The sequence below is a fragment of the Pithys albifrons genome, chromosome 3 (genome assembly GCF_047495875.1).
Source record: "Pithys albifrons albifrons isolate INPA30051 chromosome 3, PitAlb_v1, whole genome shotgun sequence".
NCBI classification, from domain to species: Eukaryota; Metazoa; Chordata; class Aves; order Passeriformes; family Thamnophilidae; genus Pithys; species Pithys albifrons.
This window is the reverse complement of record NC_092460.1, coordinates 48,032,171-48,050,322: the sequence shown is the minus strand read 5'-3', so window position 1 is coordinate 48,050,322 and position 18,152 is coordinate 48,032,171.

The window sequence follows — 18,152 nt, the reverse complement described above, 5'->3', positions numbered from 1 at the left end:
GAAAAGGCAAGCCTTTTCCCCACTAGGTTAGCCTTTGTCGACTCCTCTCAGTAGGTTCAACAAACCTCATTTCACTCACCTCGTCATCTCCACTGATGCAGGAGTTGTTTTTTGTTTGTTTTGTTGTTGGTTTTTTTTTTTTAATTTAGATACCGGCAGATATTCACATGATTCTTTATCAGAGGCTGCTCTCAGTCACATGCTGTCTGCAGACTACAATTCCCAGGGAATAACCCAGGTGGGCAAATGCCTCTGCAAATTCATGGCCAGGATCTTGCCAGAGCTGAACATGACATGACTTGCTCCTTACCTGTGATTATTGATGATAATTGTTTCTAGGGGTCTCAGTGATGGATCTATACCCCACCTGACAGCGGAAAGGACAACAAACACAGAGTTCCCGTGGTTTTTTTTAGAATCTTCAGGTTTCTTGTTCACATTATGGACTGTACAAAAACATCAATGGACAGAAACATCAGTTAACTCCTGGGAGCACGTGGCCCATGGGTCAGGTGGAGGCAGAATGGGAGCAAGACGGAAGGAATCGGTAGCATAGTTGGGAGAGGCTACCTGCAGCCCAAAGGAGCAGGGATTCAGATTGCTTTGAAAGTGGAAAGCTTAAATTAGCCTGTTATTTGATGATAGCAAGCATTTGGTAATGACAGCTAGTAAAAGTGTAGGGATGGTATGTTTAATATTCTGCACTCTAGAATGAGAAATCATTTCAGCTTCCCTGCAGTTTAATGTTTTTAGTGCTGGATGGCTCATAGCTATTAGATTGTGTCAGTGACTGTATGTGGAGGAGAGAGAATGAATTTTCAGGTGAATTGGCAAAAATGAGCATATAGCAGGATACTTGCACATAAAACCACTGAAGCACCAATCATTCAGACTTCCCCTGGTGAGATCTATCCATGCTCCTTTCCTCCCACAGAACAAACATAATAGTAATAATAATAGTAATTGTAATAGTGACAACAATAACATGTAGTCCCTCCTACTGCACTTTTCATCAGTGTAGAAATGCTCAGAAAAATTCATTTCAATCATTTCCATTCTTCAGAGCTAATAAAGAGAACCAGCCAGCACAGACCTCTGGCATTTACTGGGTGCTTTCAGACAGCTTAGCCTTTCCCTTTTCTATAAAATCCAGGAATCCCTTTAGAGTATACACCTAGATTAAACAGGTCAGGTGGAGAAAATGTCAGAATGGTGACGGCAAATTTAAGAGAGTCACAACCCCTTCAAGTCCTTAACACCTGACAGAATTTTTCTTCGTAGTCTGGAATTTAAGAGGTCATAGAGAGGCAATCAGAAAATCAAACAGATCCCACAGTTTTTAAGACTTCAAGTGCAGCTTCAGTCAGTCTCAGGCTGCTGACAGAATATTGCATATTCCTATTGCTCTGAGTATCTTGCATTCTTTTGCCTACATCTCAGGGAAAAGGGTACATGGTATGTTCCCTCAGGTCTCTTCTTGGCTGTGAGATACATATTGTATAAAGTGCTCTTGCCAGTGCAGAACATTTTAGGATGTGTGTACAGTTTCCTATGCTTAATGCAAGATTATTTGTGTGCTGAGGGTTTACGGCCCATGAAGCCACCCAATATGGTTTTACTTTCCCCACATTATGTATCCTTGTATACATAATATATCCTTGTCTGCTTATTTTCTCCTGACTGAATAACAGTACAAGCTTCTAAATTTAGTAGCTCTTTTCTTTTACTTTGTTTTTAGTGCTTATTTCTGTGGTGTCTCAAGTGCAATGAGTCTAAGACAATTGAATAGTAGCATGAGCACAAGCTTATAGTCAAGTTATGTACTGAATTAAATACAGCACTCTGAGCTGTAGGAACAATTATCAATTTTCCCTGTCATAGTTTGGAATTCATAAATCTCTTTCCACTCCTGTCCCATTTTCCGATATTCTTTCCTAGATTCCAAGATGATTTGGCATTATTTGAAATGAGACTTGGATTAAAATCTCTGATCCCGTATCCATGGAAAACCTGCTTTGTTTTACACAGTGTTACTTTTCTCTGTGCACATTACAAGACTTGTATGTTACCAGCTACCAAGCTGCCCTTAAAAAGGAAGCACAGCTTGTTACAATTGAGTAGGTTCTCTGAAAAATAGATATATTTTAAAAGGCTTATGACTATGAATATGGAGGAAGTGACCATGATGTTGCAGTGGACTTTAGGTGTAATAGACATTGCTTGCTTGCTTGCCAGTTGCCTAAGCCATGTAATTTCCTTAGTCTTATTTATAAACAAGGCTGGTGACTCCTGTTTGAATACAAGGATTTCCTTCCCTAGGGAAGCAAAACTTCAAAAGATTTGTTTTGTGCATTGTTTTGGTGTTAGGGCTTTACTTAAGTTGCTTCCCATTTGTCTTTGTATTTTTGTTGGATACATTCATTTTCATGCCTCTTCATCTTTCAGTATAGTCATTAATGAAACCACAAGGGTGTGTGCATTCATTTGTAATGTCAATACAACAGCCTGAATGTTCCCCATAGCCACAGCATCTGTCACAGTGGGGACCCTGCTCCTAGTGCTGCACCCTCTGTGTTCCTGTGCTGGGAGAGCTGAGGTGAGATGGGAGGCCAGTGTCCCTTTGGTACGGAAAAAGCGTGGTGAGTTACAATGGGATTAGTGGGGTCTGGAGAGGAAGAGTGTGCACCTGCATGTGATTAAGCAAAGAGAAAAGGACCATACTGGGACGATATGCATAGAGGAAAGGCTAAATGCAGGCAATCAGTCAGCATTGCATTTGCCTCTTTTCACTGATTTTGATCTCTTCCTTCTCATCACCTGCCAAGGACATAGAATTGATTTAATCTGAGTTTCACAGAGATATGCCAGGCCTATTGCACTGCTTTCAGCACTGAGCTCTCCCTCCGTGCCTGGTCCCTGGAGTCCTTGTTGGTCTCTGCTGACTGTAATTTCTCACAACCCTGGTCCCATAAAATATCAGGCATTCAGCTTTATCTGTATCCTTGATTTGCATTTCCCCTTTTTTCCTTGAATTTGTTGACTTATTTGATTTCCTTCTCTCATACCTTGATTCCATGATACCTCAACTCACTTCTCATTTTGCTAGGCTAAGCAAGGCATGCTCTTCTAGTTCCCTTCTAACTGGTGGTCTGCTCCTTCCTCTCATGCTGGCAGCCTTGCTAGGTGTTGAATTCTTCCCTGAAGCTGGATGACTGGTACTTTCTTAAAACGTTTGGATACAACTTTCTGATAAGATGTCAAAAAAACAGCAAAAGTCTATCTGCATTATTTTTTTCCCAGTAGTTACAGGAGGATGTGACAAACAAAGAACATACAGAGCTTATTCTCAGCCTTCCGGGGACGAGAACGGGGCCTGCTCAGCTCTGGGTTTACTCCATGACTGCAGCACATGTCATATGGAGCAGAGACTGCTGTTTCTGATAGGTAGCGCTCTGTGATAGCATCTTGCAGGGTGGGCCACCTCTATTATGCTGGAGGCATTTGTATTTAGGTTGGTACCAGTTCTGACTGTCTAAAAAATTAACTGTTTGCTGTATTGTGCCAGACAGATCATAGGACTTGTATTATTTGCAATTAGAATACTGGACGAAATAACAGCAGTAGAAACATGGGAGATTGTTATAACATTTATTAAAGAGAAGATATTATCCAGGTCATTTACCTTATGTGTGCAAGGGCACACACATCATGATGGAAAGATCTTGGAGTGCTGAAACTTTTTGGTAATCATCACTCAAAGGAAAGAGAAATTGGGCTGCATGAAGACATCAACTTCCCTTTTCCCAGCTATGTAAAAGCAACTAGTCCTTGGTATTGGGGTAAAAATAGCTAGTCCTGAACTGTTTTTTGCGGTCACACTTGTCTTTTTTCTCAAACTTGCTTGAAGAAGCCTCACTTCTCTCTGTGCCGTGATCTGAAAAATAAATATGAACTCAAGCTCACTTTTTTGGGTTACAGGAGAACCTGAAAATAAGGATCTGTGGCATTGCAATGTGGTACAAGAGAACTGTCCAACTGGGAATTCTGCACTCTAGGCTATGACTGAGCTAATGCTGGGAAAGGCATAAGAAAGAAAGACCTCTATAAAATGAATTTCGACTATACTTTGCACCAAGCAGACAGAGGAGTCATAAAGCTGAGCTTAAATTGTTTGCGTGAAGACAGTGTTGTTCTAAAGTGTAAGTAAAAACATACAATAAACTTGCAATGAGAATATTTTCTTTGTAACCCATATCAGAAACTTCCAGAAGTTCAGGTGCTTCAAGATGAACCAAAGTTCCTTCAGTTCATCATTCACTGCACCATGCAACAATATTTTGAAATTTCTTCTTTTCTTTCGTTAATTGCTGTCCAGATGGAAGTTGAGGGTTTTCAGCATTACCTGGGGATGCTGAAGCTATGACAGTCTGAGAAACAGTTTTTGCCAGTCTCCTAGTGATTCTCAAGTCCTCACCATGTGCCTGGGCTGTGTTCTGATCACTTGTACACTGTGCAAGGAGGATAAATTGTTCTCCCAAGAAGGGCTGGTCCCAAAAGAGGCACACAGGTCTGCGTGCCCAAAATTTATTTTGGTGAGAAACCTAGGATAGAATTTGGCAAGTTTTAGTTATGGTTTCAGACTGGGGGAATTAGCTCAGTTGGTTAAAACTTGGTTGTAATAATGCCAGAGTCATGGGTTCAATCCCCTGTATGGGCCATTGACTTAAGAGTTGGACTTGATGATCCTTGTGGGTCCCTTCCAACTCAGAATAATCTGTGATTCAGTCTGTGAATGTCAAAAAAATAGAAGGCAAAAAAAAGCGCTGTTGTTCGTTTCTATACACGATGTAACACTTAGTGTACTTATGTAGAAAGAAGTAGAGAGATTGTATCAGTGTATATCCCAGTTACAACTAATTTCTTTTTTTTTAACTGTACCAGCCTGATAAGGCTATTGAGTACCTGTGCTGGACTTGTAGCACAGAAAGAACGGGGTATTTTATGGTCCTACATTCAATTCACGGTTAAATGTCTCAGGTAATGGAAGCTTTTATCACATCACTTGAGAGCATTGTATTGTCTGCCAGATTTCATAAGCAAGAAGTTTTCTTTTTTATTTAGTTGAGCTGCTTGCTTTTTCTGAAGAAATAAATGGCCAAATAAGAAACAAACCTGGAAACCTCCCCCACTGAGTCTATTTCAGTTGTTGCTGTTTTCTTCACATTTTCCTCCTTGAAATGCATTAGTTTCCAGTTGAAGGAACCTGAAGAAAAGATGATTATTACCAAGAAATTTGCAAATTAGCACAGATCAAAACACCCCCACAGCAGTGTTCTAGTAAAATGAGTGAGGCTGGGCTAAAACCTCTATATGTTTATTTGGATCATTCTATATTTGCATTTAGCGATCCTGTTACTGAGCTGAAATTCAGGACTCTTTAGACACATTCACCCTGGAAACAGCACTGGTAAATTACAAGCTCTGATAGGTGGGAGGATGAGGACAGTGTCTAAGATCTAACAAGGAGAAAAGCAATAGACATTCTTCCATTTCTGTTAAGTGCATTTGCATATTTTCAGCACATTCAGCAAATTAATAGTTTCTGTGGATGGACAAAATTAGTGGTTAAAGAGAAGCAAAATGCACCATGTATGGGATGTGGGATATTGCAGTGCTATTATGCAAATGGATGCTATTCCTTCAGCAGGAGTTTTCAGTTCAATTTAGATCCACTTCAAAGGAGGAAAAGAGGATATTTGAGTCAGACCACTGGGATGAGACTGTTCATGGAAAAACTCCTCTATAAAGAAAGATCGAAACATTAATTAAGAGATGGAGAAGGGATGGGAAATGTACATCATATAAGGTAGAGTGCAGGAGAAGACACAACTACTAATCACTGGGTTTTATTGTGAAACAACAAGAAAGGAGAACTTAATGGAGAGGAAAATTACTGGTAAAAGGAAGCTTTCTTCCATGACAAAAGGAAGCAGTGGAAATCCCTGCTTTCATGTTTCTTGCAGTACAGGAGCACAGTTTTAAACAAGGGCAGAAATTTCTGTATTAATTCTAGTGTGATTACTGTAATTGCAAATGCATTTTTATTTAAACCTTTTGATTCTAGAAAGCAGAGCCCTGCCATATTCCAGAACAGAAGTAAAATTTGGATTTTGAGAACTTGTCAAGAAATGCTCCTGGGAGACAAATAACTACATAAAAGTCAAATGCAGCACTTCTTAAATGTCCCTGCTCTGGTCATTGCTCGCAGTAACGTCTCAGCAGTATCTTTTGGGCTGAACATGGATATACACAACATTATGCTCATTATGTGCTGAAGACATCCAGCACTGAATTTTGCGCTTTATTCCTCTCTTTACTGCAGATAAGTTCACAGTTTATGTACGTATTATCCTGCACTGCTAAGCCAGTGCTACCTGCCAAGATTCACAGCATCTTTCCTTAAGCTCAGATGGTTACAAAAATCACCAGATGGCAGCAGAGTCATTTCTGGTCTCCTCTTGCCCTGAACTGGTCACAGCAGCAGCGTGCTCTGGGGTGCTCCTTGTAGCCACACTTCGCAGCCTTGCAGAGTATTCAAAGGTAGCTGTACCTACTGAGAAAGTACTTGCCTCTTCCTTATCGAGAGATTTATGTTCTCCATTTGATGCCTCCACAAATACTGGGTTTCAGTGGATGATTCCCTACCTTTTCTCCAGATTCCTTGTTTTTCTCCAGAATGGCCCTAATTTGTAGCTTGCTGACACTGGTATATGCTCGTTAATAGTTGTGCTCTTATGGTATGTTTTATGCTGCCAATGCAGGGTAACTAGCTTAGCTTTGGCCAAGAGCAGAGACTGTCTCTGGACAGCAGAGGTTGAGTCCATGGCTGAGGTATGAAACGGGAAAATAGAAATTTGTTAATGACACTATTTGCTGTTTCACTGTTGCAGTTGTCTTTGCTTAATAGAATGCTAAAAGCAAAATGCTAAGAGGAGAGAAATACACTGGAGAATTAAAAAATTCAGAATAATTTTGGTCTAGAAAAATCCTCAAGTTTCCCACTTGTGGAATTTCCTGTGAAAAGGAATAATTCCCAGGCAGTTTCTCAGCTGCAACCATTAGACTGTGAGGCTCCATAGCAGCTTGATGGATTTGTGCACAGGCATGAAAACAGCATGGCTTGTGGTGTCAGTCTTTATTTGCGTGCTTTCCCAAGAAACCTCACTGAACTTGAGCAGTCTTCAGGAACCCTTCAGATGTCAGTGTCAAAACCAGGAGAAAGTTTCCTCTGGTGGACAGGATCTGTTTTTTTCCTTCCCTGTGCGCTTCAATGACAAGCTGAGCTCTAGGGCAGGGGGAAGAAGGAAAGATTTTTGTGATTCTTCTGGCTTGCTTTTTAACAGAAAAAACCCCAAGCACCCAACTGAAAAACAACCCACACTTTTATCCCTCCTACAAGGGCTCTTTTCAATGGAGTTTTGGGTCTGGAAAACAGCCAAGGCAACTGTGTTCAAACTTACTGGGAAGGACTGGTCACAGATTTCAAGACCACCTTTATCAAACTCTCAAAAAATCAAAAAATGCTGCTGTTCTCTGCAAAAGGCAGATGGAAGTGTCTAAGCTAAGGGTCATCAAACATATTCCTGGATAGAGACTCTTCCAGGGTCACCTCTCTGTGATTTATGAAATTACTGATTTGTTTTTTTAATTGATACTGGAGGTAGGTGCATCTGGAAACTCTCACAAGTTTAAGGGATTAATTCTTATTCCCACAAGTGTTGCTATTACAATTTGGTGGTGGAAAAGATCCCCTGAATTGGTTCTAGTCCACACATTTTAAAAGCCTTCTTTATATGGCCAGAGTTGTGGAAAAGTAGTGAGAAGAAAATACAAGGAGACCATTTGATGTTCTTGTGCACCCAAACACACATTTTTGGCTGCACATTTTCATTTTTTTCATTCTCCCTCCTACTTCACTTTCTCTATGCTGTTCTTCAGCAGGGTTTGGAATTTTGAAATGGATTTGAAGCAAAAATACATGCTCTCTTTTATTATGAGCATATTTCAAGGGGAAAATGGATGATACTTTTATTGGACTGAATGCATTCAATTGTAGCAATTTTATTATTTTGAAACAAAGTTTTGTTATTCAAACAAAAGCCTAAGTGGCTTTTATGCCAACTTTAAGCATTCTCCTATAGCTCATTTTTAAAATAGCCTTTAGAATTTACTTGACTAAATCAAACCTCAGGAAGGAGAAGCTTGCAGGGGGGAAAGCACTGCATTAGAGGTGATAAAATGAGAAATGAGAGAGACAAACATCAGTGCAAACTCATCAGCATTAGAATAAACTCAGAAATAGACATTCTTCATTTCCATAATGCTGTCAGCTGCCACTACAGACAGGGATCTATTACCTCTGTTTATACTGCTGCTAACTTAATTTATAGCAATTTATTCTATAAAAGTAGACAGTAACTTGACTGACTGGGAAAAAAATCCCCTTTGTGCCGAAAATAAAAATGGTAATGCACATAATAGATTTCTGAAAGTAATTTGAATGGCCAGTTAAAACACAAGGTGAGTTAGACATATTTTTAGTAAATCTCAGCACGAATTACTCTCATGTGCACATTTGCAGATGGATCGATAAAGGGCAGACATGGAACATTTACCTAGCAAGATTGGATGGGCCCAGGTTAGTTCACCACTTGCAGGCTTCTTTACTTTGCTGTGGCTGCATGGGGAGACAAAGCAAGTTCAGAAATGGGCGCAATGCCCTCAGGGCTGAAATCAGGTGCCTATTCATGATCAGCAGTGTGAGAAAAGGATCTGATACAGCTTTGTTCCAGCAAAAATGGACAGCTCATGTAATTTCTGTCCAGATGGTGGGGAAAAGAAACACCGAGCTTCTCACAGCTTTCAGTCTAAAGAAGTATCTGTTAGATATTTTGCAGGTAGACATATATGTCCTGATTTTGCTCCAAACCACCTGACAAAAACTGGAGGTTTGTGTTGATCTCCATCCCTCAGCACAGTGTCCTAGCTCCATGCTCACCACCACTTCTCCATGTGGGGTTTGGAGCTGGCTGCATTCTGTCAGATTGGCTCCAGAACAAGTTAACATTGATTTGCAAGATACCAAAAAGACATACCTAGAGATGGTGGCATCTCAGCCCTTTGGGTGAGATTGCACTGCAGCTTCTTAAAGCCCAAGGCCTGGCTCAATCAGGTCTGGCTCAGTCAGACCTGTCCCCTCAGGCAGTGGTCCTCAGTCTATTCATTCCCTGAGCAGGAGTCTGGTCCTTCTCTGTAGCAAACAAGCCTCTTGGTGAGAAGCTTGCTTTTCTTAAGTACCTTTCAGGCCCCCTTAAAATAGTTCATGAGTCTCTAGGGCTCCATAAACCAGAGGCAGAAAAACATGGTTCTAGAAATTCTAAGGGGTATAACCATCAGCCTCCAGGTAAACATGTGCTTAAATGCTTTACTGATCAGAGAGGAACTGCTGAACTGGGGCTTTGGGGGCTGCCTTGTGACCACAGTTGTTCACTTTATGACAAGAATTTGATCTTCAAGTTGAGTTGGAATTTTTTCCAGTTACAGCATAACTTTTTTTTGCAGGGACAAAGAAAGGGAGGATAGGACTGGCAATAGTTTGTGACAATCTGTTCTCAAAATTAAAATACATGGGAGCAGAACAAACGGGAATACTGTCACTGCTGTGCAGATACTACCAGGTTTGAATAAAACAGGTGACAAGGTGCAGATACTACCAGGTTTGAATAAAACAGGTGACAAGGTAGCTGCATGAACCAGGACAAAAAAGAAGTGTAACAAAGGAACAGCCAGGTCTGGCACATCTGATAGTGACTCTAGGTGGAGAGAGTCATGAAAAGTTTGCACGATGCAGGGAGTGCTGGTCCAAAAGAATCTCACATCTCATGACGTTGCCATGAGCAGCAATGAAACCCCTGTCACATTTTGCACCACAGTGATCCCCTTGGCTCCTTGGAACTCCCAGTGGCACCCCTGGTGTTTCCAGGGTTAATTGGTGTGGAAGCCCTATTGTGGTCCTTGCTTCAGAACTGTGAGGACTCCAATAATATCCCATGTTTCTTAGTCCAGCTTTGCAAATGCCTCCCATGACTTGGAGGCTTCCAACATGGTTCCCCCTGAGCAACTGCAGGTTGCCACCACATCCTCACCTCCCACAGCTTTGGAAGTTTCTGAGGTCTGTGCTGCTGTGCAGGAGGAGCTTGAGGGAGGACTGGAAGAGTCCCTTGGCCTCCCAAACAGCCTCTGTATGCAGTCCCCACAGCATGGCAACTCACCTGGCATACAAAGGGCACCCGCATGAATCCCATCTGAAGACTCACAATATGGATGGTGGGAAAGGCCAGTCCTGGGGGTAAGCTTGCAGGCTGGTGTCTCCTGCTTTGCCTATGTCAGTGCCTTGGGATCAAACCAGTGATTGAACTACTTTGTACATGCCTGCTCTGCTTCAGATGTGAGTTGAGTACAAAACATTGTTGCTAAAACAAAGCTGGACCATGATCAAAGTCCAGACCAGTTCTTTCTGCTTCAAGTGCCCTGGGCCCCTTGATTTGTGGCTACTGGAGGCTCATCCAGCTGCTAGTCAGTAACTCTTTCTGCTGTGGGACTATGCTGTATTATGTCCCGATTCCACTCAAAGGGAAAACAGGAGACACAGGAAGTGTAGAATTTAGAAGGACTGTTAATTTAAGGTTTCAAAGCTTTACACAATACTCAGGCAGGTGTCTGTGTAGAGTCCTCATTCTAACTGAGAGTTTAGATTAAGAAAAACAAGCTGTTGATTCATTGGCTCAGGTCTTTGGTTGTGCAAACCAGCAGGTCATTGATTTATAAAAGGTGGGAGTCTAGGACAGTCTGGAAGCCCACATCATGAGTAAGCATACAAAGAGATTTATAAGAGTGCAAAAGGATAACGTTTCTCGTCCTTGTTGGTTTTTAGCCGCTTAAATACCACTCATTTCAGGTTGTGTCAGAGGATTAATAACTTTGAGAATCTGCCATCTTGCACATCATTTAAAACCTCCTAATGGGGTTAAAAGAGCATTGACAAATTTTCTGAGGTTTTGCATACGTCAGCACTTGTTACAGTCTTTCCAAATTCATTCAGTCAAGCAGACAACACTGGCATGTGTAACAGTGTTGTGAGAAGGAAGGGAAATGTCATTGTGCATGGTAAAAGGGGACATGCCTAAGACAGTACAGTATGAAACAGGGTGCCAGGTTGGTTAGTTGAACAGGGAACTAGACAGAGGGTGAGGAGTGACACTGAAGTACTGAGTGTTGAAGTGTGAAGGAGCAACTTGCATGTCAAGTTGAAATCTCACTGTACAATGTGTACCAACACACAAAAAATCATTGTCTATGATTTCAAGCCTAATTGCTTCTCCTTGAGGGCCTCAGTATAACAGTTCATTATCGATGTGAAAGCAAGAGTTTCCTAGGAAACCTGGTTAAATAGAGTTTTGAACTTTGAAAGCTTTGATCATAGGGGTGATTTGTGTCTACTTCAACCCAACTTAATGTACAGGACAGCATCTTTAATAGTCATAATTTACAAAGCTGTACTTTACTTTATTTGACCACCCATCGGGGAGAAATTAAGAGTCAGTTTGCAGCAAAATGTAACGCATTTGAACGCATCACATAGCACACTCATCAGTCATGCTGCAAGTTATAAAAACCATTACATAATGCATTTGAATAGCTGCACTGTCGAGTCTGCAGAACTCTATGAGGTTTGCCTTCAAGTGCCATGCTGGTCTGAAAAGCAAGCTTTAAAGAGCTCACTGTGTGGCTCCATGTTTATTCCACTGTTCTAATCTTTGTCAGATCACAGTGCTTAAAAGAGATCATAGAATCATAGAGTGGTTTGTGTTAGAAGCTTGTAAAGGTCCTCTTGTTCCAGCTCCCCTGCCACAGAAAGGTTGCTCAAAGCCCCATTCAGCTTGGCCTTGAACGTTTCCAGAGATGGGGCATCCACAGCTTCTCTGGGCAACCTATTCCAACCTGTGCCTCACTACCCCCACAGTAATTCATTCCCAGTATCTAAACTATTTGTTTTCTCTTACAGTTTAAATCCTTTACCTCTTGTTGCACCACTATATATATGCCTGTGTAAAAAGTCCCTCTCCAGATACGGATCTTTTAGCCCCCTTTAAGTACAATATGGTCTTCCTGCAGCCTTCTCTTTTCCAAGTTGAACAATCCCAACTTTCTCAGCCTATCTTCATAGGAGACGTGCTCTTTGTGGCCTCCTTTGAGCTTGCTCCAACAGGTCCATGTCCTTCTTACACTGGGGGCTCCAGAGCTGGATGCAGCACTCCAGATGGCGTCTCACAATAGCGGAGTAGAATCCCCTCCATCAACCTGCTGGCCATGATGCTTTGGATGCAGCCCAGGATATGGCTGGCTTCCTGGGCTGCAAGTGAATATTGCAATGGAAGGATGCTTCCTTCTGTTGAAGGAAGATGCTTTTTTCCTTCTATTTCTCTGCTCAATATGGGATCAGAGAAGAAAGATGGGTTGTTCTTCCATGTCAACTCAAAGAGGATAAGTGATACATGAATGATTTCATCTCATTATGTCTTCCACTATGCTCGGGCAGCCCTCATTTTCTTACCCAGTAACTCTGCTGCTGGAGCATTCACCACAGTATTTGCTTTTTATTGAAGCAAGCTTTACCTTCTCTGCCTGGTGTCATTTAGGTTAAGATGCATTTCAAGGTAAGGCAGGTCACAGGTCAGTTGTTGAGCTGTTATATGGCCTTCTTCTTTTAGTGTCTGTTCTTAAAGGTCTGTCCAGCCTCACACTCCTGGGGATGGCTAAAAAACACCATCAGACACCCAAGGGTGCACATCTGCTTGTGTGTGTATGAATCAAAATCCCCAGCTTACAGATGAGAGGAGAGTCAAATGAAGTGAGACATGGGGTATTGAACACATCTGTCAGAAACATCTGTGGGAAAAGCTGAGCACAGTTTCACTGAAGTGTGATGCTCATTCCTTTTCAGCAGTTGCCAACTGGGCCTTCTGGGTCTTATCTGGCTTTCCTAAATAGGTGACTCCTACCCTTCCTCTTCTCCTTTCTGTCTCCTCCTTTTATGAAGTTTTTCCTCTTGTTTCAGGAGGCAGGGCACAGATGGACATGTGCTGAGACTTAGGCCCTGTGCTCCAAAGAGGGGTCTCCAGGAGGCAGGGAACAGAAAGGCACTGGGAGGTGTGAGCCTCCCAACACAGTGTCCTTAGCTTTTGTGCTTTTTAGGGTGACAAGCTCTACCTCAAGGTCTTATGGCTGGGATATTTGCAGGGATCTCTGCCTTATGGATTCTCTAATCTCTGTGAGCACAGAGCTCACTCTTGGAAGCCTTTTGTCTGGTGTGATATTAAAGAGTCTCTCTCCCCCACTCAAAACAGATTTTCTTCACTGGCTTGTTGGGACATAACATTCTCTGACCCTCTTTGTCCAACCTCGCTGGTCTCACGATCAGCCTCTTCAGAAGTCACTCATCTGAAGGCAGGGGGACTGGAGCCTGAAAGGTTTATTAGCCTTTTTTATTAGCTTTGTCTCCATGGGAAAGCAAGGTAACAAGGGCATATCCAATGAGTTATCCACCATCTAAAGAGATGACTTACAATATTTACTCATCTACTTTCTTCTGACATGCCTGTGGATCTCATGGTCTGCTCTATAGACAGTCTTCTAGGAAATGCTGATAATGAGCAATCTTTGCTTTTCCCAACATGCTTGTTTGTTTTCTTCCTAATCCACTTTACAGCAAGGACATGATCTCATATGGTTGTATCTACCATATCTTAACAGAAACAACTACACTTCCTAATTTAATTAACAGTGAGCTTGACTTTCCCATACAAAACCCAAGGATGAATTTTCTATAGCTGTAGCTCCACAGCTTTTGCTGTCTTAGAGATCAGACAGGAATAGGTGCTTCCTGCATGATAGGAAGCACCCAGCCTCCTTCAGGATTCCCACAGGTACCACCATGGGGAGAGAATCTTCCTCACTTGTTCTGAGAGTGAACTGCTCAAATCCCTCTAACCTCTGAGGGAAAAGGAATTAACTCAGACGTAAACACTGCCTTCAGATATGAGCTGCTTATCTGAGAGCTGAGTGGGGGCTTTGTAGAGGAACCCCTTAGGAGGCACTCCATCACATGCTTCCTGTCCAAAGCAAGTAGTCAAGTGGTGAACCCTCCAGCAAGAGACAGTGGTACAGCTTAAACTAACCTACTTAGCCACCCCAGCAGCCTTATGCAGGTCACCCTGGCTGTTGGCTCTGCTCCGATGCAGGGAATCCCTGCCCTTGCTATGCTGTCTCACATCCACAGACTTGATGGTCAGGTGAGGTTCAAGGACTGCTGCCTTTGCCAGCATCCCCAGCTGCATGTACTTGAGTTTTGATAGTGATACTTTCCAACTCTCGTGCTGGCTGTGCAATTCATAAATGGCCCTTGATCTCCATCACTGTCCTTGGACCCTGACAAGGTCTCATCCTTGTCAGTGGCTGTAGGTTAGCAGATTAGTAGTAACTTAGTAAGGGGAAAGTCATCTGAGACTAGTAATAGTGGAAGTAATAGTCATAAAGAAAAATAATTATCCTCTCACTTAAGGGGAGTTTAGAGTAAGGTGGGAGTAAAGGACAGTTTCCTCCTTTTATATCATTACAAGAGAAACAGGGAAAATAGAATCTCTGTTCTGCCTAAGCATCCAGAGGGACAAGTGGACATGGTGGAGGTAGAGGTGTCAATTCTTTCCTTCCCCATCCCTATTCACTGTTAAGAAACAAAAAGAGAAGAGTCATTGCCTGCAAAGGACACTGCTGGTGGCCCAGAAGGTACTGAGAATTTTCTGGGAATCTGTGGGAAGTACAGGAGGAAAGGAGGAAAGAAATGAATAGTGATGATGTCTGGAACTAATGAGACCCAGGTTGAGTCACTCCAATTGAAACTTTTCCTGTGGTTGGAGCATTTATAAAGTTTCCATGTGGGCTATATTGAGTATAATAAGCTGTGAGTTCAGCCTGCAGACTTTCCATAATTTGGGGCACAGGCATTCTGTCCTCTATGCAGATATCCTCTTTTTTTTTTTATAAAAACTTTTCATTTATGCCTGTCATGTCAGTTAAAATGAGATAAAATTGTCCAGTGAGCTCAAGGAAGAGAGGGAAGGAAAGGCAGACAGCTGAACAGACAGACACAAGTGCATTAGCTCTTCTGCACAAAGCATAGTTTTGTGAATCCAATTTCCTTAGAAAATACCTGATTTTTCAGCAAGTAGAAGATGGACTAAACACCCTGAGAGCCCTGGGGACATGAAGGACCATGAAAATGGGATGCTCAGTTGTTATTATCTAACTTTCATTATTGTTCTAGAGAAGAAATGCCACACATGATGCCTGAAATCTTCAGCCAGCATCTATCTCCAGCTTCTTCCCTGCAATTATTTTCTAAATGGAAGAAAATTGTTTTTTGCTCTCAATCTCTCACTTCTGCTTTCTTCTTATTCTCCTTTTTTCCATAAACATCATGAAATCATCACTTAAAAAGAGGAGAGAGGGAGAGATTAATTAAGAAACTTGTATTCCAGTTTGAGGCTTTCACTGATAATCAGAAACTGCTTGAGTTGCGCTTTAAGGGGTTTGTAATATGAACAAAATCTTTGGATAGTGAGACAGGCTGTAATTAATTTCTCTCTCCAGGACGATTACATATATAAATAGTAAAATAAAGACAGATAAATAACAGCAGATGTGCCCACATTGCATGTACTCCATCGTAATATGGCTCAATAGCAGATTGTTTTCTACTCAAGGTCAGTGATTCATTGCAAGAACAGGTTATGGCATGGGATTTCTAGGTCACTCATCCTGGCCTTTGCTAGCACAACACCTGGTAATCATAATTTTCAGCCACTTTTCCAAGTGTCAAGCATAGAAAAGCAACTTTCTCTTCTCATTTGGTCCCTGCACTATCAGAGACCTATCCTTTGGAGAGCTGGCAGCAGAAACTAGTTAAGCTGGGGTAGTTTGAGCATGAGTGCAATAGCATGGTGGGAAGCAGGAAGTCTTAGTAAGGAGATGAAAGGGAAGGATTGTCAGAAGCCTCTGGCTGCTTTCAGCATCTCAGGTTTTATGGAAAAAAATATAAGTTCCTTGCTGCCAGGACTCTGGAGCAAATTTCAAAAGACAGAACTAGTCTAGTGTGGCAGCGCTGAAGAAGTTTGCAGACAGCCTGCAGAAGCAGCTGTGGTATATGAATGATACCGGTTTGTTTCAGTAGGTGCCATCTTCACAGCCAGCACTGACACTTCCAGTGTCTTCAACATGAAATGTTTTATTGCTGACCAAAGGAGCCGGGGAAGAAGAAGGAGAAAGCTTGGCTCAGACATACCAGTGGCCTGGGCCATGCTTTGGGCTAGATGGTGTAAGACAGAAGAGGGTAGGGCTGGGGCAGAACTTGTCCTTGCTTTCGTGTCCCACAAGGATGGAGAGATGTAATGTTCTGGAGAAGTGGCTCTCCCATATGCCCCTCCATCTGAAAGTAAGGGAAAGTCAGTGAGATAACAGCCAGCTCTTTCCTAGAGCTCTTTGTTAGCAGCCATCAATGTTCTTTCAAAGTAGGTCAACAGCATCTTTGACTGTTTTATAGAGATGAACAATGAGGCATGAGAATTCACAGACCAATGCCCTCACTATTTCTGCTAGCAACAGATACTGTGTTTTCCATGACCCACATTGAGCCCTCCTCCAAAACTACAGCTTCTTTTAAGGGCAAAAAACCCCAAAGAGCTACATTATGAGCAGTTTCCAAAGCAAGCTGATGCCATGGCAATGAAAACCACTCCAGTTGTTCTCTCCAGGCTTGTCAACAGCAATATCCAGCTCTGCATGCATGTTAGGAGTAGGAATGAGGGGATAACTCACTTCAAAAGCTTTCTTATGGAGTTTATGTAAAGATTTTATCAACTTGTTCTTGCATAATCTGCCTAAAATAAAGGACTTTTCTTTGAAAACAGTGACTCCAGGATCTACTTTTAAATAAGCAGAAGGGAAGCAATAGTTTGGGACTGGCTGAATAATGCAACAGGTTCCCTTGTAGAGGAGAACAGGAAGGATCGAGGTGATGGTGGGTCAGAAATCATTGTTTGTCAGGTGAAGAAAAATGTAGGAGATATTGAAAGGTCCAGAGAAGGTCAGTGAAGATAGAAGTGTCATTGAATTTACAGATGATGAGAGATTGCAGGGACTCTTTAGCCAGAAATGATGACTAGTTGGAGGGAGACTTGCCTGAGACATTCACAATGATTAAAGATGGAAAGTGAAATTGATTGCTCCTTCCTTTCTCTCCTTCCTTTTTTTCTTTAAACTCTGTCCTGCAACATGGGAACAAGGGGTCATTTACTGAAATTGAAGGGCAGCAGCTTTAGAACTGATAACAAAAAAATCTTTTTTTCTTCTTCTTTTTTTTTTTTTTTTAAATACTGCATGTAGTTTTTCCGTGGAATGTCACTCTCCCTAAGATCATGGATGCAAAGGCTGAGGCTGAATTTTAAAGAGGCTGGACTAATTTCTCAGCCCTTTAAAATATTTGTGGCTACCTGAGGCAAGGCAAAAAGGGAGGGTATTGAATCACATGCTTTGGGGCAAAACCTGAAAAATCCTGCTCCTGAGGCAAGATGGACATCTCCTTGCCAGAGCATGGAAGGTATCTGGAGTGAGTTTAAACATGGCCACCCCTGTGCACCACTCTTTTGTAAGGGTTTTCTGCCTCCCTCTGAAGGCACCGGAAGAGAACATGAGCCTCAGCTTGGCTTCTCTAATTTCCAAGATGGGATCTTAACAAAATCTCACCTACACACTTGCCCTAAGCCATGAATTTGGGCACCCTGTGCCTCAATTCCACCACTGCCAACCTCACACTGCAGCAGGCTACCAGAGCAGAACATGGCTGCAGATGCAGTGTAAGAGCATTTCTGCAGCCAAGGAGTCAGCCAAGGTGGAAGAGTCACCTCGTAGTGTGAAATAACACAAGGTACAATGGAAGAGATGTTAGTGATGTACATGCAGCTTTGTGAAGCACTTGT